General features: G+C 45.2%; 1 protein-coding gene across 7 annotated transcripts in view; it reads left to right on the top strand.

Moving 5' to 3' along the window:
- Positions 1 to 19,765, top strand: part of LOC139263147 (intelectin-1b-like) — a 393,914-nt gene that overhangs the window by 214,887 nt on the left and 159,262 nt on the right. For all 7 annotated transcript variants that reach the window (XM_070878771.1, XM_070878770.1, XM_070878769.1 and 4 more), the window contains one exon: positions 8,940 to 9,015. The gene's annotated coding sequence lies outside the window, so the exon portion shown is untranslated. The remainder of the gene's footprint in view (positions 1 to 8,939; positions 9,016 to 19,765) is intronic.

Below are 19,765 nucleotides of genomic sequence, written 5' to 3'. Positions count from 1 at the left end.
TTTTCCGACATTATATTCCATCTGCCAAACCTTAGCCCTTTCGCTTAACCTATCCAAATCTCTTTGCAGCCTCTCTGTGTCCTCTACACAACCCGCTTTCCCACTCATCTTTGTGTCATCTGCAAATTTTGTTACACTACACTCTGACCCCTCTTCCAGGTCATCTATGTATATTGTAAACAGTTGTGGTCCCAGCACCGATCCCTGTGGCACACCACTAGCCACCGATTTCCAACCCGAAAAGGACCCATTTATCCCGACTCTCGGCTTTCTGTTAGCCAGCCAATTCTCTATCCATGCTAATACATTTCCTCTGACTCCGCGTACCTTTATCTTCTGCAGTAACCTTTTGTGTGGCACCTTATCGAATGCCTTTTGGAAATCTAAATACACCACATCCATCGGTACACCTCTATCCACCATGCTCGTTGTCTCCTCAAAGAATTCCAGTAAATTAGTTGAACATGATTTCCCCTTCATGAATCCATGTTGCGTCTGCTTGATTGCACTATTCCTATCTAGATGTCCCACTATTTCTTCCTTAATGATAGTTTCAAGCATTTTCCCCACTACAGATGTGAAACTAACCGGCCTATAATTACCTGCATTTTGTCTGGCCCCTTTTTTAAACAGAGGCGTGACATTAGCTGCTTTCCAATCAGCTGGTACCTCCCCAGATTCCAGAGAATTTTGGTAGATTATAACGAATGCATCTGCTAGAACTTCCGCCGTCTCTTTTAATACCCTGGGATGCATTTCATCAGGACCAGGGGACTTGTCTACCTTGAGTCCCATTAGCCTGTCCAGCATTATCCCCCTAGTGATAGTGATTATCTCAAGGTCCTCCCTTCCCACATTCCCGTGATCAGCAATTTTTGGCATGGTTTTTGTGTCTTCCACTGTAAAGACCGAAGCAAAATAATTGTTTAAGGTCTCAGCCATTTCCACATTTTCCATTATTAAATCCCCCTTCTCATCTTCTAAGGGACCAACATTTACTTTAGTCACTCTTTTCCGTTTTATATATCGGTAAAAGCTTTTACTATCTGTTTTTATGTTTTGCGCAAGTTTACTTTCGTAATCTGTCTTTCCTTTCTTTATTTCTTTCTTAGTCATTCTTTGCTGTTGTTTAAAATGTTCCCAATTTTCTAGTTTCCCACTAACCTTGGCCACCTTATACGCATTGGTTTTTAATTTGATACTCTCCTTTATTTCCATGGTTATCCACGGCTGGTTATCCCTTCTCTTACCACCCTTCTTTTTCACTGGAATATATTTTTGTTGAGCATTTTGAAAGAGCTCCTTAAAAGTCCTCCACTGTTCCTCAATTGTGCCACCGTTTAGTCTGTGTTCCCAGTCTACTTTAGTCAACTCTGCCCTCATCCCACTGTAGTCCCCTTTGTTTAAGCATAGTACTCTCATTTGAGACACTACTTCCTCACCCTCAATCTGTATTACAAATTCAACCATACTGTGATCACTCATTCTGAGAGGATCTTTTATGAGGAGATCGTTTATTATTCCTGTCTCATTACATAGGACCAGATCTAAGATAGCTTGCTCCCTTGTAGGTTCTGTAACAAACTGTTCTAAGAAACAATCCCGTATGCATTCTATGAATTCCTCCTCAAGGCTACCCCATGTGATTTGATTTGACTAATCGATATGTAGGTTAAAATCCCCCATGATTACTGCCGTTCCTTTTTCACATCCTTCATTAATCCATTGATTATTGTCTGCCCCACCATGAAGTTATTATTTGGGGGCCTATAAATTACGCCCACCAGTGACTTTTTCCCCTTAATATCTCTAATCTCCACCCACAATGATTCAACATTTTGTTCATTAGAGCCAATATCGTCTCTCACAACTGCCCTGATATCATCCTTTATTAACAGAGCTACCCCACCTCCTTTCCCTTCTTGTCTATCTTTCCAAATTGTCAGATACGCCTGCATGTTTAATTCCCAGTCTTGGCCACCCTGCAACCACGTTTCTGTAATGGCCACCAAATCATACCCATTTGTAATGATTTGTGCCGTCAACTCATTTACTTTATTTCGAATGCTGCATGCGTTTAGGTAGAGTGTTTTAATACTAGTTTTTAAACCATGATTTTTAGTTTTGACCCCTCCTGCAGCCCCTTTATATTCATACATATTGTCCCTTCCTATCACCTTGTGCTTTACACTTACCCCAGTGCTACTCTGCTCTGTTGCCTCCTGCCTTTTGCATTCTTTCTTGGGGTCCTGTTCATCTGAGCTCTCACCCACTCTAATTAGCTCAGAGTACTCTCCTGTGTTCCGAATACTCCTCGCATTGAAGCACCAAGCTTTCAGGCTTGCCTTTTTATTGCACTTTGACCCGATAGAATTTTGCTGTACATTGGCCCTTTTTGTTTTTTGCCTTGGGTTTCTCTGCCCTCCACTTTACTCATCTCCTTTCTGTCTTTTGCTTCTGTCTCCATTTTGTTTCCCTCTGTCTCCCTGCATTGTTTCCCATCCCCCTGCCATATTAGTTTAATTCCTCCCTAACAGCACTAGCAAACACTCCCCCTTGGATAAATGTGAGGTTATCCACTTTGGTGGCAAAAACAGGAAGGCAGAATATTATCTGAATGGTGAAAGATTAGGAAAAGGGAAGGTGCAACGAGACCGGGGTGTCATGGTACATCAATCATTGAAAGTTGGCATGCAGGTACAGCACGTGGTGAAGAAGGCAAATGGCATGTTCGCCTCCATAGCGAGAGGATTTGACTATAGAGGCAGGAAGCTCTTGCTGCAGTTGTACAGGGCCTTGGTGAGGCCACACCTTGAATATTGTGTTCAGTTTTGGTCTTCTAATCTGCAGAAGGACATTCTTGCTATTGAGGGAGTGCAGTGAAGGTTCACCAGACTGATTCCCGGGATGGCAGGACTCACGTATAAAGAAAGGCTGGATCGACTAGGCTTATATTCACTGGACCTTAGAAGAATGAGAGGGGATCTCATAGAAACATGTAAAATTCTAACGGGATTGGACAGGTTAGATGCAGGAAGAGTGTTCCCGATGTTGTGGAAGTCCAGAACCAGGAGTCACAGTCCAAGGATAAGGGGTAAGCCATTTAGGACCGAGATGAGGAGAAACTTCTTCACTCAGAGAGTTGTGAACCTGTGGAATCTCTTCCACAGAAAGGTATTGAGGCCAGTTCATTGGATATATTCAAAAGGGAGTTAGATATGGCCCTTACGGCTAAAGGGATCAAGGGTTGGAGAGAGAAAGCAGGAATGGGTTACTGAAGTTACATGATCAGCCATGATCATATTGAATGGTGGTGCAGGCTCGAAGGGCCGAATGGCCTACTCCTGCACCTTTTTTCTATGTTTCTCTCTTTCTATGTTAAGCTATTAAAGCAGCAGTGAGAAACTTCACTAGTTTGACTTCTGTTTGATTAAGTATTTTTTCTTTCCTAACCTCCCAAGCTTTTCTCTTTACACTTTTTCTGCTCTTTGCAGAACTGTTTTAAGTTTATTTTATAACTTCTAGAAACCATTAAATACATTTCTATATTTGTCAGCAGTGGCTCAGTGGGTAACACTCTCGCCTCTGAGTCAGTCGGTTGTGCGTTCAAGTCACACTCCAGAGACTTGAGCACAAAAATCTAGGCTGACACTCCAGTGCAGTACTGTTGGAGGTGTCGTCTTTTGGATGAGTTGATAAACCGAGGCCCTGTCTGCTCTCAGGTCGACGTAAAGGATCCATGACAATATTTCGAAGAAGAGCTGGGGAGTTATCCCCGGTGTTGTAGCCAATATTTATCCCTTTAAAAACAAGGATTATCTGGTCGTTATCATGTTGCTGCTTGTGGGAGCTTGCTGTGAGCAAATTGGCTGTAAGTTTTCCTGCATTACAACAGTGTTTACACTTGAAAAGTACTTAATTGGCTGTAAAATTCTTTGGGATATCCTGAGGCCATGACAGGCACTATCTAAATGCAAGTCTTTCTTTGACGAGTAGACAGAGCATACCTTATATACTTTTTTTATTTTTATGAATTCAATCCCACTTAAGGATTTTAAACGTTTGTTGCAAATCCAAGATGAACAATTCTGTTACATGGATCCTTTCTAAGTTGTCATACAACTGAACATGCATGTGTCGATAACTATAACTGCCAGTGTAAATTAGTTTGCTGATCGACAGGTCTCCAATTAGGTGCCACACTTCTCTATTTTGCAAGTGTCTGGGTCACAGCCTGGACAGTGCGGCTCTGATATCAATTGTCTTTCAAGACTTCCTTTCTTGTTAGTCTTGCAAGATCCAGAGCACGTTAATTATTCCACTATTGTACAAGCTGGACATTTACAACATCTACAAAGACCTCATATGAAATAGTATGTGCTATTATGAGAAGCTCAGAATAATAAAATCATGTCCAAGTCCTTTGCCCTCGTTCCAGCTTTATCGAATTCTGATGTAAGCCCTTTGTTTCACAGAATGTCTGTAGTGTGTTTTAGAATGACCAGTTTCTCTACAATTTGCTTGCAGTAAGTTCCTGATGTCACCCTTGCCATCAAGAAGTGACCAGTCATTTCCGAAGCTGAAAGATATCCATTATACACTACTTGTTAAATTCCTAATACTATGTGAATGTATTAGCCACTCCTTTTGGCTGTAAGTTTAACAAATCATTAGTAGCTCATTCTTGCCAATTTTCTCCCCTTCCTTCCTCTCTTGAAACCATTGAGTCGTTGCTGGGGTATAATTCCTTTGATGCAGCCCCCCCTACAGTACCTTTACCAAGCAGCCACTATCTATATGTTTATTTGATAGTTACTGTGATAGATAGTGTTTATTATCACAGTTGTGTCTGACCCAGTCCTCACCTGATGGTCACACGCGACCTGGAATTGCAACAAGGAAACAGGCCATTGGGCCCAACCAGACAGTCCTGGTGTTTCTCCTCCACATGAGTAGCTGTCCTAATCCCACGTACCCTACACCTTTGAGTCTTGTTCAATATCCTTTATTACTCTGCCCCTCCTCCATTCTGCCTGAGAGTGAGTGTGCACGGTATGCAATAACTGAGTGTCCAGCTTTCTTGACAGTGAGAGATGAACCCATGTCACGTAGTCTCTGATCTGCTAAACAACGGCGGTGTTTGTTGGGGGAGGAATGTTGGCTGGGAGATTGGGAGAACTTGTTTTTTTTAGAATAGTGAAAATGTTTAGAATCAGCTGAATAGGCAAATACGACTGTGAAAAATGGCAGGTTGACAAAGGGCAGTGAGGGAAAATAATGTTTGTGTGAACTTAGGCCATTAATTGAAAACAAACGATCAATACTGAAGTGATTATGCAAAGAATAAAGCCCGGCAACTAACTGAAGCGCAGTTTAGTGATTGAGTAGCCCTGGGGGATGGCAGGTTAGATGCACAGTGATGGTTTTAAGGCAACTGTTAACAGAGATCAGCGAACCCAACATTCAGCGAAGATTAAACCCAGAGAAACCTAAAGAAGTGTGAGCAGCGACGTGAACATTCTCTCGTATGGAACACACTCCAGGACAGTCTCGAGTACAGGGCACTTTTACAGTACACGGCATTCTCTGGCACTGGACATTCTGCAATACGGGACATTCTGCAGTACGGGACATTCTGCAGTACGGGACATTCTGCCGTACGGAACATTCTGCAGTACAGGACATTCTGTAGTACAGGACATTCTGCAGTACAGGACACTCTGCAGCACGGGACATTCTGCAGCACGGGACATTCTACAGTACAGGGCACTCTGCAGTACGGGACACTCTGCAGTATGGGACATTCTCCGCAGAGGATGTTCTGCAGTACTTGACATTCTGCAGTACAGGACACTCTCTTGGAGTATGTCCCGTACTGGAGTTCAGAAGAATGAGAGGTGATCTTATAGAAACTTATAAGTTAATGAGGGTCCTCGACAAGGTGGATGCAGAGAGGATATTTCCAATCATAGGGGAAACTAAAACTAAGGAACATAGACTTAGAATATGGGTCCATCCAATTAAATCTGAAATTAAGAGAAATTTCTTCTCTCTGAGGTAGTAAATCTATGGAATTCTGTGCCCCAGAGAGCTGTGGAGGCTCATTGAATATATTTAAGGCAGAGATATATAGATTTTTGAGCAATAAGGGAGTAAAGGCTTATGGGGAGCGGACTGGGAAGTGGAGCTGAGTCCATGATCAGCCATGATCTTAATGAATGGCGGAGCAGGCTCGAGGGGCCAAATGTCTTACTCCTGGTCCTGGTTCTTATGTCCCATACTGGGGGAGCACCCCGTGATGGGAGAGCGTCCCGTGCTGGGAGAACGTCCCATGCTGGGAGAGTGTCCCGTGCTGGGAGAGAGTCCCATTCTGGGAGAGCGCCCCTTGCTGGGAGAGTGCTTCCCGTGCTGGGGAATGCGTCCCATGCTAGGGAGAGCATCCTGTGCTGGGGAGAGCGACCTGTGCTGGGGAGATCGTCCCGTGCTGGGTGAGCGTCCCGTGCTGGGAAATGCGTCCCGTGCTAGGGAGAGCATCCCGTGCTGGAAGACCGTCCCGTGCTGGGGAGATCGTCCCATGCTGGGAGAGCGCCCCGTGCTGGGAGAGCGTCCCATGCTGGGAGAGAGTCCCATGCTGGGGAAAGTGCTTCTTGTGCTGGGGATAGCATCCCGTGCTGGGGTAGCGTCCCGTGCTGGGGAGAGTGTCCCATGCTGGCGAGAGTGTCCCATGCTGGGGTTGTGCCCATGCTGGCGGAGCGCCCTGTACTGGAGACAGTCCTTTACTGGAGTGTGAACTGTACCGAGAATGTTCACTTCGCGTTCTCCCTTGTTTAGGTTTCTCTGGGTTTAATCTTCGCTCGGTGTTGGGTTCACTGATCTCTGTCAGCAGTTGCCTAAAACTCATTACTGTGCTTCTAACTCGCCATCCCCGAGGGTCATTTGGTCACTAAACTGCGTTTCAGTATTGATTGTTTGTTTTCAATAAATGGCCTAAATTCACACACACATTATTTTCCTTCACTGCCCTTTGTCAACCCACCATCTCTTACAGCCTTGTTTGCCTATTCAGCTAATTCTAAAAGTTTCCATTATTCTAAGAAAAGCAAGTTCAGCCAACATGCCACCCCCAACAAACATCGCCGTTGCTTACCAGATCAGAGACCACATGACATGGATTTGTCTCTCATTGTGTAGGAAGCTGGACACTCAGTTATTACACACGGTGCACACTCACTCTCAGTCAGATGGGAAGAGGGACAGAATAATAAAGGAAATTGAACAAGACTCAAAGGTGTAGGGTACATGGGATTAGGACAGCTACTCATGTGGAGGAGAAACACCAGTCCAGACTGTTTGGGCCAAATGGCCAGATTTCGTGTTATAATTCCAGGTAGCTCGTTTTTTGGGAAGTGGCCAAACACCCTCCCACTGAATGCCAGAATTGCATGAAATCTGTTGTCAACAGATGCACATTCAATATCTCATTTCCAAGAAGGGCCAACAGACTAAACCAGAATCTTCAACTTCTCCCTCTCTGCCAACATTAAACCGATGTTTACTGATCTAAGCCCGCATTGCCCAAGTTGTTTGTTTCGAGCCTTCATTTTATGTTGAAATTATTGTCGTTCTCCCCATGAATATCAAGTGAAGCGTCACAGGCTGAAAGTCAATGAAACGTCGAGTTTAAAAGTACAATCCGGCCCTTCATATCTGAGGTAGTGCTCTTCGCCACATTAGTCACCTGTAATTCTTAATTTTTGAGATTATGTTGGTGCAAAAATCATAATCAAACGAAGAAAGGGAAAATTCGGACTGAGATCAGGAGTGAGCAATCGACTCACCGGACGCTCTCCCAGAGTTGGGGAGGGAATTACTTGTGATCATTGAAGGAACAGTTGGGTGGGAGAGGGTGGAATTATCCGGCTGGATTTTAGGCTTTTCTTTTTTGAGGCGATAATGGCGGCGGGGCAGGAAAGTTAGTGGCCGGGAATAGTTTGGGCCTCAGTATTTAAGTTTGGGCAGCTGGGCCCTGTGTCTGGAGGCACCATGCTAATGGAGGCATTGTACACCTCTCTTGGCACAAGGATGGGAAACTCCCGAGCTAAAGGGCCGGGACAGGAGCGCTCCGAGAGACGTCTGAGGGGTGGGGGGGAAACTGAAACAAAAACACAAAAACATCCCAAAACATTGCCCACGCCACCACAACACAAATCGCTAACAAACATTAAAATAAAAAACACTCACACTAACCTCAGGAGTCCATTACTCACCTCTTCGCCGACGGGATGGTTGGAGCGCCCTGATTTCCCAGGCGGTCATTGTGGGGCATACTTCTGGGCGGACGGGTCGGGCAGGACTCAAACTCGTGCCGGTGTCGCAACCAGGGCCATTGCTCACCGGTGCAGATCTTCCGGGCGGTGTTGCTCCGCGCCGCCGCAAAACCGGACCCGAGGATCGCTGCGGGGCGCTGGAGGCTGACCGCCCGACCAAAACATCTCACTGCCACCATTGCCGCCGCTCTGTGCCAACAAACGGAGCGGAGAAGGCCGGAAAATCCAGCCTGTTCATCTTTCTGGGCGGATGGATTAAGATGGGCCGAGTGGACTCCCTCCTCCTAATTATCTTGTGATTATTGTACAAATCGGTGATGTCAGAAAGTACTGGCAATGAAAGCTCTCTGAGTGTTTGGATGGACAGCAGTGTCAGTATTTACTTCAATGCAGTGGGCTGTCACTGAGCTCAGCAGAGTATAAATTGTAGCAGGTTGTGCCCAGGTTATTGCATCAGCTCAGGGCGAGACTCGTTTGGTGAAGTATCGCAGTGAGTACCAGGGTGGCTGATTGTGTGTTGGTAATTCACCTGAAACTGGGCAGTAGTTCTGATTTTAAATGGATTTATAGCAGTACCAAATAAAATGAAATTTCTCTGATTATTTTTTTTAGGCTGGACACAGGATAACAATCTTCGTTCTCTCCGTGCTTGTGGTGTGTATTTATCTGTCAGCATCTGCCCGTGGAGGTATGTAATAGTACTGAATTACATAGGCTACAGTATACAAACATCATTCCAAATATATTTTAGTCCAGTGGTACTGAGCCCCACTCAGGGCAGGAAGAGTCCATGAGGTAGACATTCCACTCAGATCGCTGTTGCCCCAAAAATGAGTGATATTTCCAGCCTAAATGAGTTTTTATTTTTCAGCATCGCCCATTTTAAAAACTGCTAGTTTCGGCTTTTTCTTTTGGGCGACAGCCTCAGCGATGTGAAATGGGCCTCAGCGATGTGAAATGGGCCTTAGCGGTGTATAAGGCTGGCATCGATAGCAACGGTCGTTCTGCGCATGCGCCTTTTTTTTAGCAAAGAACTTTTCCCGCGATTCGGGAGGACAGGGCTCATCTGCGCATGCTCAGAAGACAAAGGGAGGGAGAAAGAGTGTTTGTTGCGGAGATAGAAAAGAGGTTTTGTGAAGGAGTGAAGGATTGCTGATTTTTGAAGGATTGCTGATTTTTCTAGTGCTATCGTTGTGAAGAAGTTAGTTATAAAGTGGAAATATTGTTGTAAATCATTCGAAAGATAAAAATTATGGCGATGTCGCACGAGGACTCGGGAGAGAGTCTGCAGGAGGTTACAGGGAGAAGGAGGGCAAAACCCTTCTCTGACGAAGCAAATGACACATTGGTCAATGACGCGAGATGCGGTGGGGCCAATTAACCTAGGGTGGGCGTGGGACACCTCCACCCCGGATGTATCAGAAAATATGAGGCAAGATCGGCGATGTAGTGTCGTCAGTGTTCCATGATAGGCGTGAATCCAACTCGTGCCGCAAGAGGTGGAACAGCCTGGTTGCTTCCACAAGAGTAAATATTAAATAGATTTTAAATTGTAATCATCCACTGAATATGTAAATCTGCCGGATTGTAATGAAGCTGGGTGATCTTGCATAGTTTCCCTGCTAAGACTTGGACTGGGGTCAGAACCTGCACCCTTTAAGTCTAACTTGGGCACCGTTTCCTTTTGGGTTACGTTGATGGATGGGGCATGACTGAGCAATGTGGGGTCCGGTCACCTTTACCCAGACTGTATCAGTCTCTCCAGCTGCTGTCACTCACACAGTGACCCAGCCTGGACTGGGGGAGAGCTGCCCTGGCTTTAAGCTTCCTTAAAGAAGATAATAGTCACTATCGGTTGCCGTAAATCAACCCACCACAAGGTTCGATCAGTGATCAAACGATCTGCCTTGCGTCTGCTGTTTATACACAACAACCTGTTTTCAAATGAAGAATAAAAAATGACAAAAGTCCCCAATTAACTTGTTTAATGAGTATATTGTATTTTGTACAATATCTCTTGTTTAGTCCCTTTGTGGTCGCCAGATGTAGTTTTAAACTACTTAGCAGCTTTTAGCCACTTTGCTAATTATAGCAATTCAACTATTCTCAGGGTTTATATTTAATTCAAACTAAGAGACTCTTATTCAGATTATAACAAATGCTTTTAATACAGGTATATTGAGTAAAAACAACAGAGATCTATCAAGTAAATTACGTTCTGTTACAAAAAGTAATAATTAACAAATGATAGTCACAGCCTGTTCTCGACAGCGTGCTCTCGAGAGACCGTGTTGCCATCTCTTTATTCTGAAGACTCTTTCTTCCTGTTGTCTTGATTCGCACTGCCTTCCTGGTAGAAGAGCTGTTACTTTATACCCTTTTCTTCTCATTCAAATGCTGTGAAAATTCACAGCTGTTTTAGCCTTACAATAGATCATATTGTGTCGACTGCTTTTGACCTTCTATGTTATCTCTATCTCCCCTCCCCTCCCTGTGGCAGGAATCACTTCTCTGAGAACAATTATACAGACCATGTCACACAGAATTCTGAGCCTGGCTTTACAAAATTATGACAAGAAATGGTACATGCTGGATACCTTTATCTTATTGATTAATAATTTTGGCCTTGATCATTCTAATTCTAAATGAAGCTGTATCAGCAGTTACAAAAATGGTTAACATAATAACGACTCATTTTACCATGAGGCTTTGCTTTAAAGCCTTTGGCCATTTTAAACCCTTTTTATGTTATACGGCCATTTTTAATCATTTAGAAGTGAGTTTTACATACAATCAATGCACATAAAGGAAGTTACAAACATACAGGTTATTCATTAATTAAAGACATTTAGAAACATAGAAACATAGAAAATAGGTGCAGGAGTAGGCCATTCGGCCCTTCGAGCCTGCACCACCATTCAATATGATCATGGCTGATCATGCAACTTCAGTACCCTATTCCTGCTTTCTCTCCATAGCAATAAGGGCCACATCTAACTCCCATTTGAATATATCTAACGAAGTGGCTTCAACAACTTTCTGTGGTAGAGAATTCCACAGGTTCACAATTCTCTGAGTGAAGAAGTTTCTCCTCATCTCGGTCCTAAATGGCTTACTCCTTATCCTGAGTCTGTGACCTCTGGTTCTGCACATCCCCAACATCGGGAACATTCTTCCTGCATCTAATCTGTCCAATCCTGTCAGAATTTGATATGTTTCTATGAGATCCCCTCTCATTCTTCTAAATTCCAGTGAATATAAGCCTAGTCGATCCAGTCTTTCTTCACATGTCAGTCCTGTCATCCCGGGAAGCAGTCTGGTGAACCTTTGCTGATCTCCCTCAATAGCAAGAATGTCCTTCCTCAGATTAGGAGACCAAAACTGTGCACAATATTCAAGGTGTATGAAGTTTAAAATCAGCTTCTTAATTCTAACTTCGAATATCTGTCAATAGGCGATATCTTACAGTCCCTACCTTGAGGTGGAGGAACTTCCGACTCCTCACAACCTCCTAATACTGATAAGCCTTTTTAATCTGGACCATTTTATGTGTCGGATCAGTTCACTACCTTCAATACCCACTCTGGTGACCATCTGTCTGAATTTCCCCTTAAAGTCTTGAATATCTAAAGTTTTCTTTTTTACTCTTGTCTAATAGACTTTGTGCGGTTATAACATTAAATCGTGTTTGTGTCAGGCGTATTAGGTGCTTTAAATAGCAGGTGTATACTATTAAATATATTAATACTGTGAGTTGAACAATTACCAATAAATGTGAAATTATTCTAATCCAAGGAGAAATATCTACATTAATCCCTATATCCCACTAATGTGTTGAAACTCCTATCCCTGGGATCTCTTTAGCTACAGCTTCATCTCTTTGTTCCAATGTATAGTAATGACGTTGGGAGTTGTTTATTTGATTCATTAAGGCCGTTAAATATTCAGGCAATTCCAGTATATCATATCCAAATTTAGTAATGTAATCCTCTCGGTTAATAATATGTCCTTACTATAGAATATAAATGCATACGAGGCCCATACTTGAGAGAAGGTCACTGTGACCAGTAACCTTTATTAGCCAGCACTGAAGTGATGAAGGTGGGTGGAGCTTCCCCTTTTATACCTGAAAGTCCAGTTTATGAGTGTCTCCCACAAGTTCACCACCTAGTGGTCAATTTTCTCACAGTGTACAACTTAGGTCAGTTTATGCATGGGTTACAATGACAGTTAATACCTGACATCACCTCCCCCTCAAAGTCTTATTGGGATCACAGATTAAGTCTCTGGTGGTTTACGCTCCCTTGTAGAGCACCTGAGTTGGGACTCTGGTTGTTGGGCGCTGGCCTGAGTGTCTGCTGTTTGCGGTGCCTCAGGCCTGCCCGGACTGCCCACAGTGACTGGGCTCTCCTCCACTTGGTTCCGGTGTTCGGTCACCTGTGAAGGAATGAACTCGACATAGTGTTCCTCCTCTGCTTCTTCTATGGGGTTGCTGAATGTCCTTTTTGTTTGATGACATGTGTTTGTGACAGATTTTTCCATTGGTAAGTTTAACTACCAGAATCCTATTCCCCTCTTTGGCAATCACAGTGCCTGCGAGCCATTTAGGCCCTGCAGCATAGTTGAGGACAAAGACAGGGTCATTGAATTCAATACATCGCGCCCTCGCATTCCCATCGTGGTAGTCACATTGTGACTGGCGCCTGCTTGCAACAATTTCTTTCATGGTGGGGTGTATAAGTGATAACCTGGTTTTGAGCATCCTTTTCATTAGCAGCTCTGCGGGTGGGACTTCTGTGAGCGAATGTGGTCGGGATCTATTGGACAACAGGAGGCGTGATAAGCGGCTTTGTAGGGAACCCCCTTGGATTCTGAGCATCCCCTGTTTGATTATCTGCACTGCTCCTTCCGCCTGGCCGTTTGAGGCCGGCTTGAACGGTGCCGTTCTGACATGGTTGATACCATTTCCTGCCATGAAGCCCTGGAATTCAATGCTTGTAAAGCATGGGCCATTGTCACTGACCAAGACGTCCGGTAGACTATGGGCAGCGAACATTTCCCTTAGACTTTCTCCCATGGCAGAGGATGTGCTTGAATTGAGAATGTCACACTCGATCCATTTGGAGTAGGCATCTACGACAACCAATAACATTTTTCCCATGAAAGGACCTGCGTAGTTCACATGGATGCATGACCATGGCTTGGCGGGCCAGGACCAAGGGCTAAGGGGGGCTTCCCTGGGCGCATTGCCCAGCTGGGCACATGTGTTGCACCTGCGAACACAAAATTCCAGTTCTGCAACTATCCCTGGCCACCAAACATGTGACTTGACAATTGCCTTCATCATGACAATGCACGGATGTTCATTGTGGAGTTCTCTGATGAACATCTCTCTGCCCATCTGGGGCATGACTACTCGGTTTCCCCAAAGTAGGCAATCGGCCTGAAACAAGAGTTCATCCTTGCGCCTGAGAAATAGTTTAAATTCCTCAGGGCATGCCCCGTATGTGGCTGCCCAGTCCCCATTCAGGACACATTTCTTGATTAAAGACAGTAGCGGGTCTCTATTTGTCCAGACTTTAATCTGACGGGCTGTTACAGGTGAGCCTTCGCTTTCGAAAGCTTCAACAGCCATGACCATCTCAGCATCATGCTCAGTTATCCCCTCAGTGGTGGCTAGTGGGAGCCTGCTGAGTGCATCGGCGCAGTTTTCAGTGCCCGGTCTGTGCCGAATTGTGTAGTCATAGGCGGCTAACGTGAGTGCCCACCTCTGTATGCGGGCCGATGCATTTGCATTTATGGCCTTGCTGTCGGCCAAAAGGGACGTTAGGGGTTTGTGATCTGTCTCCAGCTCAAATTTCCTGCCAAACAGGTACTGGTGTATTTTTTTTACAGCATATACACATGCAAGCACTTCTTTTTCTACCATCCCGTAGCCCCGTTCTGCCTGGGACAGACTTCTGGAGGCATAAGCTACCGGCTGTAACTGACCCTTGGCAATAACATGCTGCAACACACACCCGACCCCATAGGACGACACGTCGCACGTTAAAACGAGTTTCTTACATGGGTCATATAGCGTTAACAGATTGTTGGAACATAACAAATTTTGTGCTCTATCAAAAGCCCTTTCCTGGCTGTCCCTCCAGACCCATTCGCGACCTTTGCGAAGGAGCACGTATAGCGGCTCTCATAGCGTGCTCAATTTGGGAAGAAAGTTACCAAAATAGTTCAGGAGCCCCAGGAACGAACACAGCTCTGTCGTGTTACGGGGTCTGGGTGCTCTCTGGATCACTTCTGTTTTGGATGCCGTGGGTCTGATCCCGTCTGCTGCTACCCTCATCCCCAGGAATTCTACCTCTGGAGCTAGGAAGATGCTCTTCGCCTTTTTCGGTCGCAGGCCTACCCGGTCCAGTCTGCGTAGCACCTCCTCCAGGTTGCGGAGGTGTTCTTCAGTATCACAACCCGTGATGAGGATGTCGTCTTGAAAAACCACCGGCCTTGGCATCGACTTGAGGCTTTTCATATTTCGTTGAAAGATCGCGGTGGCCGAGCAAATCCCAAATGGTACTCAAACAACCCGTTGTGTGTCATGATGGTGGTCAGCTTCTTTGACTCACTCGCCAGCTCCTGGGTCATGTAAGCTGAGGTCAGGTCCAATTTTGAAAAAAGTTTGCCACCGGATAGCGTCGCAAAGAGGTCCTCCACTCTCGGTAGCGGGTACTGGTCTTGGAGTGACACCCGATTGATGGTGGCCTTGTAATCGCCACATATCCTGACCGACCCATCCGCCTTGAGCACCGGCACGATTGGGCTCGCCCAGTCACTGAATTCGACTGGCGAGATGATGCCTTCCCTCAGCAGGCGGTCCAATTCGCCTTCTCTCTTTTCACACATCACATACGGCACCGCTCTGGCCTTGTGGTGTACTGGCCTGGTGTCCGGGTTTATATGAATCACTACCTTGGTCCCCTTGAAAGTGCCAATGCCGGGTTGAAATAGTGAGTCAAATTTGTCCAGGACCTGTGAGCATGATATTCGCTCCACAGAAGAAATTGCATTGACATCGCCTCATTTCCAGTTCATGACAGCCAGCCAACTCCTCCCCAGCAGTGCGGGACTGTCCTCTGGGACAACCCAGAGTGGCAACCTGTTCTCCGAATCTTTGTGGGTCACGACTACCGTGGCGCTGCCTAGCACCAGAATGATCTCCTTTGTATATGTCCTTAGCTGTGCGTCAATTGGCAATAATTTTGGCCTCCTGGCCTTGGACGCCCACAACTTGTCGAAGTGTTTGATACTCATCAGGGACTGGCTGGCCTCCTGTGTCTAGCTCCATTGATACTGGGATGCCATTGAGGAGCACTTTCATCATTATCGGTGGCATCCTGGTGTATGAACTGTACATGTGCTCCACAAGAACTCGCTGAACTTCAGCTTCCAGCGATTTCCTCCAGTGTCCATTTGGCCTCGTAGGGCTTACATCGTCCCGGTCCTCCTCGTACATCAACCTGGCTGAAGGCTTCCTGCACATACACGCCAAGTGACCGCTGATATTACAGTTTCTGCAGGTATATTGCTGATATCTCCAAGCTCTGGCTGTGTGTTTGCCTCCAAACCTCCAACATGAGCCGTTGTTGGAAACAACAAAAGGTCCATTACCAGTCGATCGTCTCTGACTGTCTCCGTAACTGTCCTTAAGCGCACCATCAACAGGTGTTGATGGCCCCATGACTGGCCGCATTGTCCCTTGCGATGGCATGAATCGCCGTTCAGCTAGCCATTGTCTCTGTTGAATTCCCCCTTTGGGTTCGACTACATTCTCGGGCATGTCCGATTGCCCCTGTCTGCCTGGAGAACTGTGTGCCGCGTTAACAATGTTGACTCCCTGTCCATTTGCTGCATTTAAACCAAGATTTTTGTCAAACATCATTCTGGTCTCTTCCTCCCCTGAGATAAATGTCTGGGCTCTCAAAGCCGCCATTTCCAGAGTCAAGTCTTTGGTCTCAATCAGTTTCCTGAAAACCCCAGCGCGCCTGATGCCCTCAATAAAAAAGTCTCACAGCATCTCTGCTCTGCATGCATCTGGGAACTTACATAGGCTCGCCAGTCGCCGGAGGTCTGCCACGAAGTCTGGAATGCTTTGCCCTTATCGCCGCCGGTGCGTGTAAAACCATCTCGCCATGTGCATGCTGCTCGCCTGTTTAAAGTCTCCCCGATCAACTTACTGAGCTCTTCAAAAGTCTTGTCCACCGGCTTCTCTGGCGCTGGAAGGTCCTTCATCAGGGAGTACGTTCTGGATCCATAAACCGTCAGGAGATGAGCCCTGCATTTGTTGGCCGAATCCTGTCCCAGTCATTCCTTAGTGACGAAACTTTGCTGTAGTTTCTCAATAAAATCGTCCCAATCATCACCTACACAGTACCTCTCATCTGTGCTGCTAGTGGCCATGCTCGCGTGGTTTAAATCCCAGTTTCTCGTCGCCAATACTATACAGTATAAATGCACATGAGGCCCATACTTGAGAGAAGGTCACTCTGTGACCAGTAACCTTTATTAGCCTGCACTGAAGTGATGAAGGTAGGTGGAGCTTCCCCTTTTATACCTGAAAGTTCAGGTTAGGAGTGTCTCCCACAAGTTCACCACCTAGTGGTCAATGTTCTCACAGTGTACAACTTAGGTCAGTTTATGCATGGGTTACAATTACAGTCAAATACATGACAGTTAATGTATAGACTATCCTCCACCAGCAATACTTGTTGTTCAGGTGCGGCCACTACAAGAAGAGTTCTTCCCCCAAAAATGGTAGTTTTTGTCGGCATAAGACATTAGGGACCTGGACTAATTGAGAATCCATAATGATAATGATCTTCTAGGGTGGTGAAACAATATTTTCCCTCCCATACATAAGCAGTCCTAGTTCTCACATCTGATGATCCTGTCACTTCCATAGTAAAATTAGCATCCTTGACCAGGCTAACATCCCTAGCATTGAAACACTGACCACACTTGATCGGCTCCACTGGGCAGGCCACATTGTCCGCATGCCAGACACGAGAATCTCAAAACAAGCGCTCTACTCAGAACTCATTCATGACAAATGAGCCAAAGGTGGACAGAGGAAACGTTACAAGGACACCCTGAAAGCCTCCCTAATAAAGTGCAACATCCCCACCGACACCTTGGAGTCCCTGGCCAAAGACCACTCTAAGTGGAGAAAGTGCATCCGGGAGAGCACTGAGTGCCTCGAGTCTCATCACCGAGTGCATGCAGAAAACAAGCACAGGCAGCGGAAAGAACATGCAGTAAACCTGTCCCACCCTCCCTTACCCTCAACGACAGTCTGTCCTACCTGTGGCAAGGACTGTGGCTGTTGTATTGGATGTACAACCACCTAAGGACTCATTCTAAGAGTGGAAGCAGGTCTTCCTCGATTCCGAGAAACTGCGTATGATGATGATGATAATTTAGACCTTCCAGATTCCAATCGAAACGACATGTCTTTTTTGAGTGTTCATATAAATCCTAAGGACAAATGAGGGTGTGCTCATTTATACTACATCCTTCAAGGTATGGTGCAAACCATGTTAATTCTTCTAACTGAATTAACCATTGTGGGCCGTTCGGAATCGGCTAACGGTTTGTTTTTGCCACCCCTATGTTCTCTATTCTAAACATGGGGTTGGGTCAAGTTTGGTTCATTAAACCAGGAATTTGTACTATTAATCCGAATGATTTTTGGTTCCCTACCTTGTGGCATTCGTGCTTGACTGGATATGCTTGAATCAAACTTCTAATTTTACACAGTTGCGCATCCCTGATCCTGATCTGAGTCATGAATTTTTTACACGATTCAAACCTAATGCTACGGAATTCCCCTTTATCATTATAACATCCTTCTACGGCATCCTCAAATTTCACCACCTGTCCACCTATCCCACTTCCCTCAGGTTTGGGGTAGGCATATTCTTCCCAAACCTTAAAGGTACGCATGAGAGCTTCATTTTTCCGGTGGGTAGGTTTAATATGTGTCGTCAAAGCATGAATACTGCCCTTCATGTTTTTTCCACCATCTAGGCCAACACAATTGGATGTATACTTTACTTTCTGATGCTATCGGGCCTTGCTTTGTTATTTTTTGTCTCCCCACAAACCCCCACTCTTTTTCAGAAATCTCCATAACTTTGGGCCTTCCCTATCTCTTAACGGACATGTCATACATTTTCCGATTCCTTTTATTTCCCACTGATCGACACCTTCCATCATAGCACCACAACCTGCCATATATTCTGTTGCTACATTATTATCCTTCTTCATCCCATCCATAGGGTTCATTATAAATCTTTGTTTTTTATGTCCACCAAGAACCAGTGGTTCTGCTCCAAAAAAAAAGGAGTTGCATTCATTTGTCGTCTGAGACTGCTCTGCAGTCCTGCTCTTCATTCGTTGTCTTTCCCACATTTCCGAGTATCAATAGAAGTGAACAGATCCACATCATTCACCTGCAAGAAAATCAAACATAATATCTTTTAATTCTGAACAGTTTACATCTGATTGATTTGGAACAATTTCAGTTTTGGTTCTCCCTTTGGGCCATACGGAACATTCAATAGGTACACAGCGGGGTTTCATTTATCAATTATTTGATGTGGACCCGTCCAGTTTATATCAAAAGAATGTTTCTTTGGGGCAAAATTCTGTACCATCACTTTGTCCCCGACATCATATTCGAATGGTCTTACCCTTTTGTTAAAGTTGTGTTTCATTTGGTTTCGTGACTTTCCAATGTTCTGGGCAACCAGTCTGCTTACTGTGTCCACGTGGTCTATCAGTGTCTGCAACTATTACTGGCTACAAGGCTGTAATTTGAGTGGTGTGTTATTCCCCAGGGTTATATGTCCTGATATCCACATTTGTCTCCCAGTCCGAGCCTCATATGGACTTACCTTTATCGTCACATGAGGGTTAGAGCGTATTGTCATTAAACATAAAGGCATCATGTTAGCCCATTGAGCGGGGTATTCTGTACATCATTTATCTAACATTGTTTTCAATGTCTGATTACCCCTTTCTACAATTCCTGATGATTGTGGATGATGTGCAATATGCAACTTGTGCCTTATTGGGAGCATGTCCTGCAGAATAGTAAAACCTGCTCCGGTAAAATGTGGACCCTGATCGCTATCGACCTGTATTGCTATTCCCCACCTACAGAACACCTCACTCAAAAGGATTCGCGCGGCCATATGTGCCTCATTACCCTTCGTCGGAAAGGCTTCGATCCATTTTGTGAACTGATCAATTACTACCAGAGCGTGTTCATAATTACCCTGGGATTTGTTAAAAGGTCCAATAAAATCAATTTGTAGGTGTGTCCATGGACCTTCAGGAGCGGGTTAGGATCTGAGTAGAGCTCGATTAGAGCAGGCAGAAGGGTT

The sequence above is a fragment of the Pristiophorus japonicus genome, chromosome 4, assembly GCF_044704955.1.
Source record: "Pristiophorus japonicus isolate sPriJap1 chromosome 4, sPriJap1.hap1, whole genome shotgun sequence".
Taxonomy (NCBI): Eukaryota; Metazoa; Chordata; class Chondrichthyes; family Pristiophoridae; genus Pristiophorus; species Pristiophorus japonicus.
The sequence above is the reverse complement of the archived record's forward strand: the minus strand, read 5'-3'. Positions and strand labels throughout refer to the sequence as shown.